This window comes from Aotus nancymaae, unplaced genomic scaffold (genome assembly GCF_030222135.1).
Source record: "Aotus nancymaae isolate 86718 unplaced genomic scaffold, 86718_ANA_hifiasm-v0.15.2.pri h1tg000108l, whole genome shotgun sequence".
Taxonomy (NCBI): domain Eukaryota; kingdom Metazoa; phylum Chordata; class Mammalia; order Primates; family Aotidae; genus Aotus; species Aotus nancymaae.
In genome coordinates, this window is record NW_026988523.1 from 11,068,392 (window position 1) to 11,086,470 (window position 18,079).

General features: G+C 39.5%; 1 long non-coding RNA gene across 2 annotated transcripts in view; it reads left to right on the forward strand.

Annotated features, from left to right (window-relative positions):
- LOC105711697 (uncharacterized) overlaps window positions 1–18,079 on the forward strand; it is a 148,001-nt gene that overhangs the window by 128,137 nt on the left and 1,785 nt on the right. The window contains exons 4-10 of one of the 2 annotated variants that reach the window (XR_001106121.3): window positions 1,562–1,659; window positions 1,794–1,967; window positions 3,127–3,336; window positions 4,356–4,403; window positions 6,442–6,600; window positions 6,958–9,180; window positions 16,965–17,338. This is a non-coding gene — a long non-coding RNA (uncharacterized LOC105711697). The remainder of the gene's footprint in view (window positions 1–1,561; window positions 1,660–1,793; window positions 1,968–3,126; window positions 3,337–4,355; window positions 4,404–6,441; window positions 6,601–6,957; window positions 9,181–16,964; window positions 17,339–18,079) is intronic. The other variant, XR_010340476.1, reaches the window with a different exon arrangement.

An 18,079-nucleotide genomic window follows, 5' to 3' on the forward strand; every position in this document is an offset into this window, starting at 1 on the left:
TGTCCACTGTGTTTTTTTTCTGTCTTTTCTTGTTTTTGTTTAGGCTAATTAAATGTATCTTTCTCCTTCCATCTGTTTTTTTCTTTTTTTTTTGAGACAGAGTTTCGCTCTTGTTACCCAGGCTGGAGTGCAATGGAGTGATCTCGGCTCACTGCAACCTCCGCCTCCTGGGTTCAAGCAATTCTCCTGCCTCAGCCTCCTGAGTAGCTGGGATTACAGGCATGCACCACCATGCCCAGCTAATTTTTTGTATTAGTAGAGACGGGGTTTCACCATGTTGACCAGGATGGTCTCGATCTCTAGACCTCATGATCCACCCACCTCCGCCTCCCAAAGTGCTGGGATTACAGGCTTGTTTTTTTCTTATAATGATTAGAAAGGTATACACTCTAATCTCATTCTTTTAGTGACTAACACATTTTTGTCTGCATACTTAATTTATCAAAGTCCAACATTTATCAATACCCTTATTTCCCTCTCAAATAACATATGAACATTTGAACATTCTCTTTCTGTTTATCCCTTGATTTATATGTTATTGTAGATGTGCACTCATTCTTTATTGATTTTGAACCCCAAAAGGTGTTGTTATTATTTTACATAGCTTAGATTTATGTTTACTAACATATTTACCACATTTTTGCTCATTTCTTCTTGCATCTCAGACTTCCGTTTAAAATTATGTTACTTTTGCTTGAAATATATTCTTTAGAATTTTCTTCAGTAAATTGGCAAACTCTCTCAAATTCCGGAAAGATATTTTTTGCTGGCTATGCAATTTTGGGTTAAAGAGTCTTTTCTTTCATCCCAGTGAAGACACTGTTTACCACTTTGGGACTTTTCACTGCTGTTGTTTAGTCTAATTTTCATTCCTTTGAAGATAATGTGTTTTCTACCCCACCGTCTTTTTTCGAGATCTCTTTCACTTTGCTGTTCTGCAATTACACTAGATGTGTAAATATGATTTTTAAATTTTTCATTTATCTTGTCTGAGATTTTTTAAAACCTCACACAAAGATTTGAAAGAGACCAAAATTGAAGAGGTAGTAGGGGATCAGATTATGAAGAGTTTTGAAAGTCAGGATTTTATTCTGTAGAGCAGTGATCTTCAAGCTTTGTAGTTTATGCACATTATATAAAAATTTTGAAAAATGTATTCTCTTGCACATATTTGAGTTGACATATACAGTTTTCATCATAAGGTTAAAGAAGTTTACTTCTTGCTAATAAGAGAGAACATATATTAAATATTTTATGAAATAAGGTGACAACCAAAATTAGAATACTTTTATGATATGCCTTGAATATATTTGATATATATTTGGATATGATTATATGCTATTTGAAGTATGTTGGTGCACTTATCAAACAAATCATGCCAATTTTAAAATAAATCACAATTTTTACTAGTTTTATGAAATGTTTTTAAAATTTCACACTTTAAAATATTATAGTTTCATTTAAAAGAATAAGAATCGTGTACTGCCTCAAATGTTCTGAATTTAGACCATCCCAACATGAGACCAACACTGTTTCTAACTTCAAACTTCACTCTTAACAGAAATATAGGTAAAACATAAGAAGGTAGGAAGACTGATGGATTTAAGATGCTTTGACTAATCTTTAAGGAAGCGTCCTCGGAGCCAATTGTCATTCCAGGTAGGGCCCTTTCAGGCTGTAATCTTATCACACAAGAAGTCTAAACAAACTCTACAAAGTCACAAAGATTTTAGTTGCTGCCTGTGACACTTTCTCTCCCTCTCTCCCTCCCCTCCACCACACCCTACTTTTAGGTGTGCAAGCAAGCCTGGATGTCCCACATTTACTTTTTGGAAAGGGAATTATACGGACACAAGAATTCTTACCCACAAACAGCTGCTTCAAAGGGAAAGGGAATGAGATCTTCTTTTTGGTGCAAAAATGATTAGTTATGGAGTGGTCCAGTCATAATTGTATCTCGTCTGGAGGTGGGTCCAAATGACCTAATGAGCAGATCCTTCTCTGCTTTTTACTGTAGTATTAAGCAGGAAACTGGCACAAGTTGTATTATTGTAATATTGTGAAATTAATGTTTTTGAGAAAAGTACACACAAATCTTGGCATATTTTACTTGAAAACAATAATTGTTACTACTAGTTATCTCACCACCATCCCTTTTTTTTTTCCAAAAAGAGAATATGGGAAGAGTGGTGCTGTGGTAACTGTAGATCTTTAAAGAAGAATTTGACCAAGGGTATCCTAGAACAAGGTTTAACACATTTTATGGTTAAGCATTAACTACCATCAGTTACAGGTTGTATATTTGATATTATATATATTAACCATTAAGCAGTTGTAAGAGGTAAAACAATAGTGATTAAGAGTGTAAGTACAAAACTAGAGCTAATAAGGGATAAAACTGAGAATTTTTTTTTTTTGAGGCAGAGTCTTGCTGTGTTGCCCAGGCTAGAGTGCAATGGTGCAATCTCAGCTCACTGCAACCTCTGCCTCCTGGATTCAAGCGATTCTCGCCTCAGCCTCTTGAGTAGCTGGGATCACAGGCACACACCACCATGCTAGGCAAATTTATATATATATATATATATATATTTTTTTTTTCCTTTTTGTTTTGGGTACAGTAACCAAAACAAAATTTTTATATTTTTAGTAGAGACAGGGTTTCACCATGTTGGCCAGGCTGGTCTCAAACTCCTGACCTCAAGTGATCCACCCGCCTTGGCCTTCCAAAGTGCTGGAGTTATAGGCGTGAGCCACCGCGCCCAGCCAAAACTGAGATTTGAACCCAGATTGCCTGGGATACAAATCTCAGTTGTATCCCTTATTAGCTCTGTGAACTTGGGTAATTTTCATAACCACTCTGAGCCTTCGTTTTCTCATCAGTGTAGTGGACTAAAATGTTATCTACCCCAGATGACTGTTTTAAAGATTACATCAATACCCCTTTCCTCACCTGTAAAACAGTCTCTTGCTCTTAAGATTGTGATGAGGATTAAAAGACTAATGTGTACAGTGCTTAGCCTGAAAGCCTGGCTCATGGTATAACTTCAATAAATTTATTTTGCTAGCAAGTAGGGAAATAAATTTGACAACAATATAAAATTAGATGTTTCTTTTACTTTTGCATAGCATATTACAACTGGGAATTTGGAGATTTAGCACACTCTATTGATAGTGAATATGCTGGAAGAGAAACAGACAAAGCATTAACTTTGAAGAGAAAATCTCCCGGACATTTTTGTATTTCATTGCACAAAGGGAAAGGGAGTGAGACCTTCTTTTTGGTGTAAAAATTATTAGTTATGAAGAGGTCCAGTCATAATTCTATTTCATTTGGAGGTGAGTCCACATCACCTAATGACCTATATTCCAATTAAATATAGTGGGAAATTACAGCAAAGACAAAGACTTCAATGATTTTCAAATTTTTAAATAAAGCATATCTTGATTTTAGTTCTTTGTTCAACTCTATTATGGAAATGTAATGGCAATACGATTTCTCCCTTTTTTCTTTTATTAGTTCTCTGGTTTAGCTCTAGCTTGTTGGGTGGAAACATGATATGGCAAGACAATAAATTGCCTATTAAAATCCAATGTTTTTTAATCATGTAATTATGATTCAGGGTTATATGTTGTAGAATTTAAATGGCATTAAGTTGGGTTTATATAGTATTAAAATATCCAGATTAAAAAAAATGAGTCAGTCAATTATCTTTATTTTTGTAAGACACCAAAACAAATATTTTGAAACATCATTATGATTGAATGAATTTTTTACTTTTTATTTAGACATTTGTCATAGTCCGTAAGACACAGACTAAGTACACAAAGTGTCCATTCTAAAGCTCGTTCTGGCTTTTTGAGTTATCCAATGTAAGCTATTATTTGTCCCTTTAATTTCCCTAATTTTCAAGCTAGAGATAACATTGAATATTATAGTAAATAGCTATAGTTTTGATTGCCAAGAGCCATCCAACTTTATTAGAGCTTGGCGGGGTTGTCAGTCACGGTACTCTGCCACCTACTCCCCACATCATAGTGACAAATAAGTAAACTAGACCTGGCTAATCAAAGAAATCCAGCTCCTCAGGAGGTCAAGTGATTGGCTCAAGGGTGGACACACAACCCCAAATGAGCCAACCAAAGTCCTTCACTGGTACTTTTCAGCTGGAGCTAGAGTGGAAGCCTGTCCTCATTTTGAGTTTTATGGGCTGGAAGGATGTGTATCTGGGGTGTCAATATACCAACAGAAGATCTGAAAGATGGAAAGAGGGGGCTTAATTATATTACTTGGGTTCCTAGATTTATTTCATGTCTGACATTGTGTCCTTACATCCCAACACATGTGTGTTTTACAGATGATTTGAGTTGGTTCATGGCACTTGCAACTGAAGGAGTTCTGATAAGTACAGACATCTTTCTAATTTATTCACAGATGCAGCCATTAACTTTGAAAGTCAATACATTTACAATGAAATATGTTAAAAACATTATCCAAGTGTGACTTGAACTCAGGCAGGGTAACAAAGCAGTTAAGAGTCCAGGCTCTGGAGTGAAACTGCTTGCTTGCCTACCAAAAAACACCTGGGTCTGAGAAGCTGTTGTATCTCTAGAGAGGACACATGCTTTCTGGTTGCCACAGAGAGCCTCAGCACACCAAGGCACCCAGGCTGATTTCCACTAATTATTGGCACTAGCACTGCTGCCTATCTTATAGGTCTTTCATGAGAAATGTCAACCTTGTATCTATGTCTGTTTCAAAACTGGGAAGAGAAAGGTAGAATGAGAGAATCAAGAAACATAGGAGATAACTTTTTTCTGTGGATGGGAAGAACATTCCTATAGGTTGTGCCTGTGAAGAAGGACTACAGTCTAAGCCACCGATGGTAAAGCCACCACGTATTCGTTTTCATCACCTACTTGAGCCCTGCAAAGCATTCTCAGTTTCCACTCTGGCCTTGTGCCTGCCTGTCCCAGAATATCTTCTCTGACACTACTTAAATGTTTTTCACTTCTCTGTTATGCTGCTTAAGATGTGGAGACTCAGTTGGGTTAAGCATTTCATTGTAAAGAAGAAAATGGGCTTCTTTAAAATGAGCATAAGAGCACAGGCTTGGGTGTCAGACTGCATCGATTCAAATACCACCTCTACCACTGACTTTATAGCGTTATGATCTTGAGCAAGTCACTTAACCACTCTGTGCCTCAGTTTCTTCATTTGTGGTATGCAGATAATAGCACCTCTCTCACATGGTTGTTGAGAATCTAGAGAGTTGACACATGCTTAAAATAGTGCCAGGCACACAGGAAGCACTATGTAAATGTCAGCTCTTATTAAGCTTAGGTATTTACAGATCATTTAAATCAGATTTCCTTCTCCCTAAGCTAGCTGAGGACAGCTTCACTGAAGGAGTGGAAGTTTGATGGGAGGACAAGGTGAGGGGTAGGATGAAGGCCAGCAGGGTTAGAGACGGAGGATGTGGGTGGAGCAGCAATAGGAGAATGGTGGGGTGGGAATGGAGAGGATAGAGAAAGTTAGTAACTTTGCAGAGTGAAACAGGTGTGGGTTGGAGACTTTGGGTCCCTAAAGGACATTAAAAAGACAGAAGAGAGGAAAAGGAATGGGAGCGGGAAGGTGCCAAGGTAAACAGTACATATTTCAGAGTTTTGTCTAGTGTTGACTTGCATCCAGAAAAGGAGGAAGAAATTATTTTTCATCCTTCTTATGCTTGGACTGGTATCATAATTTAACTCCCTCTATGAATGAAGTAGATTGTTGTGGGCAAACCTGAGACTCCAGCCATCATTTGTAATGTTGTTACAACAGGGAAATAGTTTCTGAGTTCCAAATAACAGGCTCCCATGGTCTTTGGAACAGGATGCATTTGTAAGTTGGGGCCTGCCTGTCTGCTGAGTGGGGAGGTTGCAGCTAGGCAGGTCAGACAGAGAGCCAGCATTTCACAATTGAATAACCTGGAGCTAGCCTTGGTTGACTTGTCTGTACTAGTGACACCGCTCCAACTATAGCCCAGGTCCCCAGGTCTCCACAATTCTGGTTTAGTAGCTTTACCTTAGTAACCAATGCTGTTCAATGAAATAAGAATAGTGATGTGCATTTAATGGGCTGAACAGCACAATATGCCACTGAAATGCTTAATTTTTTAAAAAGATAACACTCTGAATTTATGAACAGTATCGGCCAACTAGAGATTGGTAATGGCAAGCTGTCTTGTCTTCACGAGCTGCATGGTGGGGGTAAAGCAGAGGCTGAATGACATTTTGTCATTCTTTATAAAGGAATCCAAGTATCGAGTAGGAGGAGGTGGAAGAAGGGAGGAAAATGGGGAAATCTTCAAGTCTTCTCCAAATGCAAGACTATTTTGTTCAATACTGCTTAATTTTAGAATCGATCATAGTATCAATAACTTGTCTTTTTCCTTTTAGGTACTGCAACAACCTAAATCATAATAATTCCTCATTGACAAAGATCGATTTGTACATTCTGCCCTGAATTTTTAAGAGTATTAAGGACCTGACCAGGAGCGGTGGCTCACGCCTGTAATTCCAGCACTTTGGGAGGCAGAGGCGGGTGGATCACTTGAGGTCAGAAGTTTGAGACCAGCCTGGCCCACATGGTGAAACCCTATCACTACTAAAAATACAAAAATTAGCAGAATGTGGTGGCTCATGTCTGTGGCTCATACTCGGGAGTCTGAGGCAGAATTGCTTGAACCTGAGAGGAGGAGGTTGCAGTGAGCCGAGATCACACCACTGCACTCCACCCTGGGTGATAGAGCGAGACTCTGTCTCAAAAAGAAAAAAAGAAGAAGAGTATTAAGGATCTATGAGACACAATTATAGACAGCTTTGCCTTAGGAGAGTGATAGGAAATTTTTAATTCATTATTCTTTACTTACCAGAGACATCCCTAATCAATGATGTCATTGTTCTATTTGACAGCTGTGGGGCTAACCAAGGAAGGTGAAATGACCAGCTGCCTAACAGCAAATTCTCTGGAGGGACTGGGATCTAAAGCAATAATATGCAAATCTACAAAGACACTATGTCTTTTCACTGATTAATGGGGCGCAAGAATCTGTGAGATTTATAATCAAAGCAGCTTTAACAACAGCACAACAGAAAAACAACAATACCAGGAGGCCCAGTGAGTGGGCAGATCTTTAAGAACAGCTCTATGTTGATCATTCTTGCGCAGCACCACTTGTATGAATTACTAAGAGAATAATAACAAGTACTGTTAACTCAGTACCTACTGTGTGCCAGAGGCTGTGCTAGTTCATCTCTGAACCTCACAGTAACACTCTCATGAAGATTTTATTGTCCTTGTTTCTCTGACAAAGAACTGAGGTGAAGAGAATTTCAGTGATTTACCCAAGTTTCCACAACTGAGGCTGGGCGCGGTGGCTCATGCCTATAATCCCAGTGCTTTGGGAGGCCAAGGCTGGAGGATCACCTGAGGTCAGGCTTTCAAGACCAGCCTGGCCAACATGGTGAAAACCCATCTCTACTAAAAATACAAAAATTATCCAGGTGTGGTGGTACCACATGCCTGTAAGCCCAGCTACTCAGGAGGCCAAGGCAGGAGAATCATTTGAACCCAGGAGGCAGAGGTTGCAGTGAGCTGAGATCACACCACTGTACTCCAGCCAGGGCAACAGAGAGAGACTCCATCTCAAAAAAAAAAAAAAAAAGCTTCCACAGCTGGTAAGTAGCAGAGCTGAGACTCACCCTCAGGTAAATCTGTCATCGCTGTTATATGTGAGGCAGCGGTAGCAAGGGGCTTTGGGACTGACATTCTGAGACATACACAAGTGTCAGAAATGGCCAACCTGTCAAGAAGTTGTGGTGTTATGGATAACTTGGTGGTAGTGCAATATTGTCCATGAAAAACAGGATCACATTATGGTAGTAAGGCAGATATTTTAGCAATATAAATAATAAAAGGAGCAAAGAGAGAAACAAAAGTAGCAGAAAGATTTCTTCTGTCTGACTACAGCACAAGCCACCATTTAACAAAAAGCATGCCTTTAATAAACTTTTTAGATTAAACCAATTGTTCATGAAGCCACTGTAATGTGTTCTGTCTACAAGGTAATAAAGCAGATTTATATTAATTTTTTTTGTTTAGGAGGCAGTAGAGTGGTTAAGACAAGGGGCTCTGGAGCAAGACTGCCTGAGATCAAATCCTGGTGCTGCCACTTTCTATTTGTGTGACTTTGAGTTCGTTATTTATGTCTAGTACTGTAGTGTTGCCATGCAGGTTGAATGATCAAATCCATATGCAGTGTTTAAAAACCACCTCGTACCTAGAAAGCACTGGATAAATATTAAAACTGTGTGCAGAATTGTGCATGAATGGTGTGAGGAAATTGAAGGTATGGTTCCTTACTTTCAAAAATACTTAGAAACTAGCTGGGAAGAGAAAGCATCTGCTTATGTCTTTGGAACAGGTACAACAAGCCGGGCATGGTGCCTCATGCCTGTAATCCCAGCACTTTGGGAAGCTGAGGCGGGTGGATCATCTGAGGTCAGGAGTTCAAGACCAGCCTGGCCAATGTGGCAAAACATCGACTCTACTAAAAATACAAAAATTAACTGGGCATGGTGGTGTGCACCTGTAATTCCAGCTACTTGGGAGGCTGAGGCAGGAGAATAGTTTGCAATGAGGAGGTGGAAGTTGCAGTGAGAGAGATCATGCCACTGTACTCCAGCCTGGGTGACAAGCAAGACTCTGTCTCAAAAAAGAAAAAGAAAAAAGTGTAACATTAAACAGCTTCTTTAGTCAAGTTATACACTGTCGTATCCCTAATAAAAATGAAGAAATAAGAATTAAGGAAACAAGGGATAAAAAAGAACATTTTTTGGAGAAAGTGAGCCATGACCTGGATTTTGAAGGAGCTGTGGTTTATCATTATGGAAATTTTAATTCGAGGACTTTGGTAAAGTGACTTGTCCAGTATCAGTATTGTCCATCTTGATTTGTCATGTATGAAAACCTTTTAATGAAAACTTTATCTGTGGAAGGCATTGGGATGGTGGTAATAAAGGACTGCAAATTTGAAGGCACCTTTATCCTCAAGGAGCTTATAGTCTATTATAAGAAAAATTAATGAAATACGAGATAAAGAGTGCCATGGAAAGGCAACGCCAACTGGCAACACGGTAAGTGGTTAGTCCGTGGTGCACAAAGGAGCCCAGATGCCAAATGTAATAAGGAGCATGAGGAACGCATGGGGATCTAGTTCTTTAGGAAGGGCCTCGTAAGGTTCAACGGCTATTGGGACTGGTTCTACCTTGCCTTTGCAGGATGAGAAGCTTAATCGGGCTGTTCAGGGGCTGATGAGACTCCTGTTAAATGAGCAAGAAATGAATCAGAATAAGAACTTATTAGGTTACATAGCTAACAACAGAACTGATCATCCATACAACCCTGACTCTCCTCTCCATCTCCACTCCCCACTGTTCCTGGAAGAGAGGTTCATTTTAGGAATAGATTATATGTCAAGAAATTGCTTGGTATGAGTCAGAAAGGTTGACATTTTCCACTCTAAGAATATTTGTATTAACTATATGATCACTTTTATGTCAGACGATTATTTTTCCAGACTCCTCTTTTTGTATTTTTTTCTATTATAACACATTCTTTTTTCATGTGAAGAGAGATTTTTAACATGTTACAATTTCCAAGTTTACACTTTTAGTTTCTTCCTGATGACATTCAGGGAGGAAACTGAGTTTCTTACCGGTATGTTCTAAATCCCACTACAGCATGGGTTATGTTGGATGGTTTTCTGTAGAAAACAATTACTAACCTAGTAGATGAATTATTTCTTTTCCTGAGGATTTCATCTTCTTCCTGACTTTTTGTCTCCACCTCTTGTCCTAGATCTTGAATACTATTTTTAGACTTAAACTTCTGTTTGCTGGTTATATAACAAATTTTATACAGTTAATTGAATAGGAGTCATATCTCATTTGAAACCTAACTCATTTGTAGCTTAAGCATCCACTTGGCTGTCGCTAGGGGGTTGTATGAAACCTGAGAAAATCGTACTGGTGCCCTGTATAATGGGAAATAGCTGTATTCAGGTAATATCAAATTGAAATAAATATCCAAGAAAAAGAAGTCAGAAGAGAGCACATACTTGTAAGAAGGAAGGGATGGAGCTTTGTCCTTCCTGAAGGGGATAGATGCTGAAAGACTGTTAATTGTTCTGATACCATGAGGTGGCTGTATCCCTAAGATATTGGAGAGATGTGGCAGGAGAGTGAGATTTTACAATGCGAGTTTGGAGCCTGACATGGATTTATCATGTGAACAAGTCTGGAGAGAAAGGGGTGTGTCGATTAAGTGCTACCCAGGTAAGTTTGTCTGAATTCCCTTTCTAGGCAAGGTGGGCCCACTTCATTTTCCAGGAGCCTGACCTGGACATGGGTAGGCCAGGCCTGGTGGCCTGTGGAAGGTGTCTGAAAGATAGCATTGAGGGACAAATCTGGAACAAGGCAAACACAGCCCAAGATAAGGCATGGTGGCTCAGGCCTGTAATCCCAGCACTTTGGGAGGCCCAGGTGGGTGGATCACGACAACATCAGGAGATTGAGCCCATCCTGCCTAACACGGTGAAACCCCATCTCTACTAAAAATACGAAGGCTAGGGTAGGGCAAGGCTAGCCAGGGGTTGGGGAAGCAGAGAATCGGAAGGTGTCTGAAAGATGGTGTTGAGGGACAAATCTAGAGCAAGGCGAACACTGCCCAGCCTGCACACTGATATTTAGATCTGGGTCAGCGATTTGGAAACAAAGGACAGAAAATGGAGACAACTAAGACCCTGCAAGTCTTAGAACTTCAAATTAACATCAAACATTCAAATTAACTTCAGTGATTTTGGGAAGTGCTCTGAAATTGACACACAACCATAATGCTACTTCTAATACCTGACATTTTAACACTTTTTTTTTTCTTTGAGACAGAGTCTGCCTTTGTTTGCTCAGGCTGGAGTGCAATGGTGCAATCTCAGCTCACTGCAACCTCCATCTCCCAGGCTCAAAAAATTATCGTGCCTCATCCTCCCAGGTAGCTGAGCTTATAGGTGCCTGCCACCATGCCCAGCTAATTTTTGTACCTTTAATAGAGATGGGGTTTCATCATGTTGGCCAGGCTGGTCTTGAACTCCTGACCTCAAGTGACCCACCCGCCTTGGCCTTCCAAAGTGCTGAGATTACAGGCGTGAGCCACCACACCTGGCCTTAAAACACTTTTCAAAGTTATCTTTGCTTTTGTAATATTATGTAATCCTTAGACTAAAGTTTTAAGTCATAAAGAAGATAAGGCCAGGCATGGTGGCTCACTCCTGTAATCTTAGCACTTTGGGAGGCCCAGGTGGGTAGATCATGAGGTCAGGAGATTGAGACCTTCCTAGCTAACATGGTGAAACCCCGTCTCTACTAAAAATACAAAAAACTAGCCAAGCATGGTGGTATACGCCTATAATCCCAGGTACTTGGGAGGCTGAGGTGGGAGAATTGCTTGAACCTGGGAGGCAGAGGTTGCAGTGAGCCGAGATTGTGCTATTGCACTCCAGCCTGGGCAACAGAGAGAGACTCCGTCTCAAAAGAAAATAAAAAATAATAATAAAAAAAGATAAGGCAAATATTCTTATCCTAATTTTAAAGTAAAAGAAACTGGATATAGAAAGGAAGGTTGTTTATTGTGGTTTACTGGGAGAATGAGAGTAACTTCCACATCACTGTGCTCCCAGTACAATATTATTTCTACCAGGATAAATATTGAGAAGTGTTAATGAATTGAATAAAAGACCAGTTTTAATAAGGAGGCTGGAAAATATACGTCTCGGCACTTTGGAAAGCCAAGACAGGAGGATTGCTTGAGTCCAGGAGTTCAAGATCAGCCTGGGCAACATAGTGACACCCTTTTGTATATATATATATATAAAAATATTTTTGTTTTAATGAGACAGAGTCTTTCTGTCACCAGGCTGGAGTGCAGTGGTGCGATCTTGGCTCACTGCAACCTCCGGCTCCTGGGTTCAAGCGATTCTCCTGCCTCAGTCTCCCGAGTAACTGAGACTACAGGCGCACGTCACCACGCCCAGCTAATTTTTGTATTATTAGTATAGATGGGGTTTCCCCATGTTGGCCAAAATAATCTTGATCTCCTGAGCTTGTGATTTGCCCACCTCGGCCTCCCAAAGTCCTGGGATTACAGGCATGAGCCACTGTGCCTGGCCAGAAAAAAATTTTTTTAATTTGCTGCCACTATACTCCGACCTGGGCAACAGAGCAAGACCAAGAGAGGAGAGAAGAGAAGAGGAAAAGAGAGGGGAGGAGACAGGAAGGGAGGGCAGGGGAGGGGAGAGAGACAGAGAGAGAGAAAGAGAGAGGAAAGGAAGAAAGAAAGACCCTGCATCATGATTGATGTTGTAGCTAGGGAATGGTTTGGCACAAGGAATAGAAAGCTATTCGCACCAGCTTAAGAAACAGAGCAGGCAAGCACCAGGGTATACAAACAAAAAGAGGCCAGTGGGTCTGGAATTGGAAAGACAGGAATCATCTCTCATGTGGTTCCCATCCCTCATCAGCCTTGTACCTCTCTCTGGAGACTGCTTGCTTTCCCTGCTTATTTGTGTCTTTTCTGCCGTTAACTGAGCGCTACATAACCTTGTGGTTTGGCTTCCAAGGCTAACTGACTGTTTCTCAGTGACCCTTTTCCAGATTCCCGGGAGAAGCAGGAAGATTGAGCTTAGCCTAGGTCCTCCATCACCTGTGCATGTCAGGGGAGGGATTGGTACAGGTTCACAGTCACTCAGGGCCACCATTTTAGTAGGGGCTGTAGACTGTGGTAGAAGTGTAGGCAAAGAGGTACATGCAGATGACGATGATAAAATATAGGATCATCAGTTATCAGTATTGCCAAATAATTAAAAACCAAAAAGAGGACAGTATACCTGAATTGATTATAATAAGATGCCATGTTCAATCCAAGGGTATTGTTTATTATAGTTCAGGGTCTAATTTTGGAGGCTTTAGGAATAAATCAGAGGCGAGTTACAAACTTTATTTTGATTAGAGATGAATAAATTATAATGAAGATAAATAGAAGCATTAACTCTGTAGATTAAAAATAGTTTTAAAGAATAGATATAAAATTAAAAAGATACAAAAGGGCACACATTGAAAACTTACCCTCTTACCCATACCCCAGCCCTCAGTTCCCCTCATCAGAGGTAATCATCGTTGTCAATTCTGGTGTATTCTTCTAGAAATGTGCTCCCCGTATTTAAGCACAAAGTTCCATATCTTGATTTTTCCAACATGCCTTAGAAATCATTTCACTTGGGTTCATCTAGAGCAACCTCATTTTTGAAATGGCTGCACAGCATTCCAGTGTATGGGTGTAATGTGATACCTCTTTTTAAAAACAAATGAGTGTATCTGTAGGGTACAATTCCTAGAAATGGAATTTACAACATTTTTAAATTTGAGAGAATTGCCAAACTGTCCTCAGTAGAAATTTTACTAATTTCTTTCCCAGCAATTTATAATGGCACTGATTTGCCTACATTCTTAGCTCAGTGTAGCGTTGCAATATGGTTAGGTCTAGAGTCTTTTTCTTTTTTTATTTTAGGAGACGAGGTCTCACTCTGTGGCCCAGGCTGGAATGCAGTGGTATGATCATAGCTCACAGCAGCCTCAACCTCCCAGGCTCAAGTGATCTTCTCGCTTCAGCCTCCCAAGTGGCTTGGATTACAAGCGCATGTGACCACACCTGGCTAATCTTTGTATTTTTTGTAGAGACGGTGTCTCACTTTGTTGCCCAGGCTGGTCTCAAACTCCTAGGCTCAAGCAGTCCTCCTACCTAGGCCTTCCAAAGTGCTCAGATTACAGGTTTTAAACCACCACGCCTGGCCTAGAGTCTTTTACTCTCTGGGAAAATTCAATTGACCTTCCAGCTTCTTGTTAACATCTTTATGTTAGCTATTATGTTTGTAATTTATAAGAGCCTTTTTCTTGTTCTTTGATTGTAGCTTTTTCATAGCATCATAGCCTTATTTGAATGCAATGTTAATGAATGCAACGTTGTGTCTTTCCACAGATATTAACTAAACTTAAAAAAATTCTCTGCATTCCTGCCTTTTGTTTTCCCGAGGGGGCAGGTATGTGGGGGGTGGTGAGGGTGTTGGTTGGGGCTGGGAGATGCTCTCTACCTATCATGTTAGAGACTTTCCTAAAATGTTTGGTGGTCCTTCACTGCTTGCTCGTAATTAAGAGTCAATCTGACTCTTACCTCTCCTCAATCTCTCCGGTTTAAATCTCCACAGAGCAAAAGTGCATTCTCCCTTTGGGGTGGGGATGGCATGGTAGCTTGAGGGAGGACAGAGGCTGCAACTGTTCTTCTTACAGACTTTTATCCAATCTTGTTTTTAGAGGCACTTCTCATTCCCATTTTCCTTAGTATCTGGTGTCTCCAATTCCTAAAATTTTGTAAGTTCTGCTGTGCAAATCAGCTGGCTTATTTTTGCCTTTCACCTCTACAGGAAGTTGATTTCATTTTTCTCTGCTTAGCTAAACCAATTATTAGTTATCATTTTTTCTCTGTCTTCCAAAATTAATCATTTGTTACCATCTCTTCTTCCATTCTTTTTGTTCTTTATTGTAATTTTAGGGACATTTTGGGAGGTAGCACAGATAAACATGTATATTCCATTTACCAAGTATAGAAGGTGGTCAGTAAATTTGGTTTTTATCTGCCAGAAGCTCTGCCTCTGTTGTGGGTATATTTCAAAATTAATAACATTGATAGGAACAAAAAGTACTGAAATATAAGTAAGTCTTTGCAAGTATTTATGTTTAGATATAACTCAGCCCTGGCCGGGCGTGGTGGCTCACACCTGTAATCCAAGCACTTTGGAGGCCAAGGCGGGCGGATCACCTGAGGTCGGGAGTTCAAGACCAGCCTGACCAACATGGTGAAACCCCGTCTTTTAAAGAAAAAAAATAGATATAACTCAGCCCTAAAGCCCATTAGTTTGAAAGTGATTTTATTTTAGGTTCAGTCTGTATGCTGTTAACACTTATAGTGTAATACATGTCAGTATATTTATACCAATTTTTTGAAAAATGACATATCAGGGTGTTTTTATTTTTGAAATCATGTTTTCTAACGAGTCACAGTTTGAAAGTCAATTGATAACTAATTTTATTGCCACTTATATTTTCCCAAGTCTAATAATCTTAAATAATAACTGCTCTGTTATACAGTGCCTTTTAGTGACAAATATTGCCAGTACACAACAATGAATATTAAACCTGTGTATGTTGGATTATATCATAATTAAGAAAGTCTCTCTTGCCGAGTGAAGTCTCAATTAAATGTAGTAAAAATTATATGAAATTTACTGGTTGATCTAACATAAGTGCTTCAAAATGCTTATGTTACTAATTTCCAGAAGGAGTAAGAATATTTCTTTCTGGAATGTGAAACCACAGATAGAATTGCATCTCTCCAGGGAAATAGACTCAGTGGTTATGCAGTAAGCCTTTCCCATCTGTAATGCGATAACCAACTTTATTACTGTGCTATTATGGTAGAAAATAATCTCCTGAAACATATATTTTTAATGCACTTGGGTGGACAAAATAAGGAATTGGACCTAATGCCATTTTTTTTTTTCCAATTTAACTTTCCCATTATTCTGAAAGTATTAAGATTTTGAAACTAGTTTTACTCTGCGGAGCTCTTGAACAAGTTTTTATAACAGAACTAAAGTATAGAAAATACTAAACATATATTAGACATGTACTGGGTAGCACATGTTGGATTGCTCATTGTTAGTACAAAGCATGTTATATTCAATAATTATCTTCCAAGCCTCATGGACATCTGTGACGTTGTGTTGTTAACTGATGAATACATGGGAAGTTTTATGAGGAGGCAATAGAGCATGGAGACTGTGAATTGGTCTGCTTGGATCTGATAACTAACTTTGCCATTTCCTAGCAGCATGACCTTGAACAAGTCATTTAACCTTGTCCCACTACCAAAATGTGGCAAAAATATCTACCTTTTAAGGTTATTTTGAGAACTAAATATGGTGACATAGGTGAAGAATTCAATGCATTGTCTGCCTATTACAAATGCTCAGTAAAAATGAATCCAAAGAAAGAATTAGGGATTGTGCTCTCCAGAAATTTACAGTCTGTTGGGGGATATGAGAAATGCACACTTTGATAAAACTCTAAGGCATTATATAATAAATTGCCAAAGTGAGACAGGATGCCAATGAAAACCTCAACGGGAGTTTGGAGAAGGGAGATGTCAGTGTGAAATAGATGTATCAATCGGCACATCCTCTCAAAAGGAGTAAAGGCAGGTCTTAAGTCAGATCTTAAAGTCTTAGAACAAACAGAGAGGAAGGGTGGGAGAAAGGTGCACTGGAATGAAGTGATAGGAGTAGGGGTGTATCTGGTGATCAGAGAATAAGTGTTTTTAATTGAAAACATAAAAGAATGGTTTGGCTAGTGTGTAGAGGGGTGATGAGGTGATTTAGTAGGGTAGACGGGTTATAGTAGTCCCTAGATACCACCTTACTAAATCAAAAGCAACAGCTGAGGATTTTTGAATTGGGAAGTGAGGAAAAGGTGTGTGAAAAGAAAGGCGTGCAGAGTCGCTAAATCTAAGAGATCAGTTAGAATTACCTTTCTACATATGTGGTTAGGGCTAATAATTGCAATAAAAATTTTACAAGAATCAGGACTAAATGGATACATGATGGAGAGAAAAAGGGTTAAAGGTGATTTTAAAGCCTGAGAGAGAAAAGAAATATTAGAAACAGTGATGTTGGAGGGGATGCTGATTAAGGAATTAAATGTTTTCAGTTTAAAAAGAAAGCAACACCGTTGTTTTTTGTTGTTTTTGTTTTTTTAAGAGACCGGGTCTCGCTATGTTTCCCAGGCTGGAGTGCAGTGGCTATTCACAGGCGCGATACCAGTACTGATCAGCACCGGAGTCAAGACCTGCTCCGTTTCCGACCTGGTCCAGTTCACCCCTCCTTAGGAAACCTGGTGGTCCCCTGCTCCGGGGATGTCACCATATTGATGCCGAACTTAGTGCAGCCACCCGATTGGCATAGCGCACTACAGCCCAGAACTCCTGGGCTTAATCGATCCTCACACCTCAGCCTCCTGAGTAGCTGGGACTACAGGCACATGCCACTGCGCCCAGCACCTTTGTTGTGTTTATAGAAGATATACATGCTTCTAGCAACAAAACTCTCCAACAACAACAAACAATGGACATATGGTAAGGATGAATAGGTTTTATTAGCCGTTGCAATTTTTTCTTCTATGGTTCTTTCAATTTGAACCTGTAGAGGTTGAACTGATGATGAAATGTCCTAATATATACATCATGGGGGCAATGAGAGATGTGCTACAGAAGCCTGGGTTAAGAGCTACCAGTGGAGCAGTGATAGTTCAAAGAGTAAGGCCGTATATAGGTTCCTTGTATAATCATAGAAGAGAATACAAAGCTGTTAGGAAACTAGAGTCAGGAAGGAGAAAAGAGAGAAAGTGATAGAAACTGGCAGTAGCAGCTTAGCAGTTGTAAAGATAGAAGTAGAATCAAGATTGTCCTCTGTCATAACTGGTTTAAGGGACTTTGAGCAAGTCTCTTGAATCTCTGAGCCTCAGTTCCCTCATTTATAAAATGAAAAGGTGAATAAGATTCCTCTTTCATTATAAGACATCTTGTCTCTCTAATTTTAACCTGAGAGATGAGACAATTTCATGGAGGCAGTCAGCAACTTCAGAAAGCATATGAGATCTTGCAGTAAGGTGGCCATTTAAAATAATTATGGTGTTATAGTCTATGGATTGCTTACTTGTGCTGTAACTGCTTCTTTAAAATTGTAACCTTAAGGAAACCTTTCTATTTTGAACTAATTTCAAAATTACAGAAAGACTGCAAAGAATATCTACTTTTTGCCCAGAGTTGCTTGTTATTAAAATTTTACCTTTTTATCATTTCTGTTATCTCTCTCAC